General features: G+C 44.1%; 1 pseudogene; it reads right to left on the bottom strand.

Annotated features, from left to right (window-relative positions):
- Positions 1 to 607, bottom strand: LOC147424087 (uncharacterized; annotated as a pseudogene).
- Between the last annotated feature and the right edge of the window lie 1672 nt (positions 608 to 2279).

The raw sequence follows: 2279 nt of genomic DNA, 5'->3' as shown, positions 1-2279 counted from the left end.
CTATAGTACAAAGTTGCAACAAAGTAAAAAATTCCTCATTATTTGCATGAGCCCAGACATGGGTTCTTTATCATCACTCCACATCTCTAACTTGTCTTCATTCCCATGAAGATATTGCTAGGTGCCCTTCTCCCGCTTCTTCAAAATAATGTAAATCCGAGTAGGCCTAACAATGACACTACATGTCTTAGGTACGATAGGTTTACACAGACACAACACACCCAGATGATAATCACCTAGGCGATAGTTCTTGCCATCAATATCATGGACCTTCAACTCCAAGGATCTTGCCTTAAAATCCACATCCACGTCAATTTTCTCCTTGGAGGCCCCCTTTAAGAGAGATATCTAGATTTTTTACTTTTCAACATCTTGATCCCAGCTAAAACTAGACAAGCTTTATAATGAGTTGATGATCTTTGACTTTTTGAGGTATGGAGTAATGTGGCCTTCCCTTGATATTGCGTAGACAAGGCTGCTACCATTTCTAATGTCTATATCTCAGAGGATATAAGACTCTGCACACATGAGGTCGCGGACAACGTCGCGTAGCTTGGTCAAGCGGAGCTTTGAGCTCTACCATGTTCTTTGAAATATCGATAGCCATTGCAAGCTCCACAAGTCTCTCTCTCTCTCTCTCTCTCTCTCTCTCTCTCTCTCTCTCTCTCTCTCTCTCTCTAAAAAACTATTAAAAACAGTCCGCGCCGGCGCAGATTATTTTAGTAGTTTTTTTTTTCTCTCGCTATCCCTCTCTCTCACTTTTGTCTAGACTCTGTAGGTGACTCGGTGAGTTGAGAAGCGTCTCTCTCTCTATCTCTCTCTCTCTCTCTCTCTCTCTCTCTCTCTCTCTTTTGAACTTGAAATAAGTGGGTGGATTTTATACACCAAAAAGCAAGTATAGTAGTATAAGAGTAGGCAGAGGGGAGCAAAGCTAGTTGCTGACACCCTGTTTGTAGCTTGGTTGGTAGGGGGCCAATATCATGATAGCTGGGGGGCTAATGTACTCATCATGGAGGGCAGGGATTGGCATAAGTAGGCGTTATAATATAATGTTGGGCCACCTGGGCGTTATAGGATGGCGTCGTTACTCTCAAGGGCTATTCATTCAAGGAACCGTGGCACAGTTGGTGGAGGTGCTGATCGCATAGCCGAGATTGACACCGCATAGGCCAGGAAGGGTGGACACACTGGAGCTCTTGAGCACAGAGCCCAAAGATGCGGACAACTGCTTGATGTAGCCGCTGCAGGCGGTGACATGGTCCACCCTCACCCCCTTAGTGAGGGAGTACACCCCCTTAGTGAGGGAGTACAGTGACTTCACCCCGTCGCAGCACGTCGATGTCGATGAGGGCGCCGATGTGGTTCCTGTAAGGTAGCTGCACATGGAAATAGCTTGCTTCGCACTGTTCCGCACGAGATTGCCGCCTCCTCCTTCTCGGCAAGAATGCCCGCAATCACCATCACCACCACTAGTGCCGCCACCACCCTGGAGCTGCTGCTTGTGTTGCCTTCCATGATAACTCTCTATTCTTACTTTGCCCTCGCGAACACACACGCACTATGTGGCACAGAGCACTGCCAACCTCACTCTCTTTGTGACTTACTTTGCTTTCCTCTCTCTTCACCTCTCTCTCTCTCTCTCTCTCTCTCTCTCTCTCTCTCTCTCTCTCTCTCTCTCTCTCTCCCGAAAACTTTAAAAAAAGGGGGAAATTACCAAAATACCCCTCTAATTTGAGGAAATTCCCAAAATACCCCTCAAATTTCAAAAATTCCCAAAATACCCTTGTATCTATTTTGGTTGGAATGTTCAAGATTTTCTAATCTTCATTCGTTTTGACAATTGAGATCCGTTTTTGAGTGCTCAGCATGTAATTTGTCACTAGTTACGATCGCAAAAAAGGCAATTATGTCTAAAAATAATGAAGCAATTCATCTCCAAAGCCTACGTAACCAACTCAAATTGTAGTTTTAGCATCTTGTACGATAGACAATCACTCTTCTTGTGAAGACCTACAGAAAAAATTATTTTTCGAGAAATTTAGTCTCACAACCAGGGGTATTTTGGGAATTTTGGAAAATTTGAAGGGCATTTTGGGAATTTATGACAAAATATCAGGGGCATTTTGGGAATTTTTGAAATTTGAGGGGTATTTTGGGAATTTCCTCAAATTAGAGGGGTATTTTGGTAATTTCCCCAAAAAAAAAACTGTTGAAACCAGTCCACGCCGGCGCGGACTGGTTTCAGCAGCTTCTTTTTAAGTTTTCGGGAGAGAGAGAGA

Source organism: Adiantum capillus-veneris, chromosome 26 (assembly GCF_014529385.1).
Source record: "Adiantum capillus-veneris isolate H3 chromosome 26, ASM1452938v2, whole genome shotgun sequence".
Taxonomy (NCBI): Eukaryota; Viridiplantae; Streptophyta; class Polypodiopsida; order Polypodiales; family Pteridaceae; genus Adiantum; species Adiantum capillus-veneris.
Note: the sequence above shows the minus strand (reverse complement) of the source record. Positions and strands in the feature narration are given on the sequence as shown.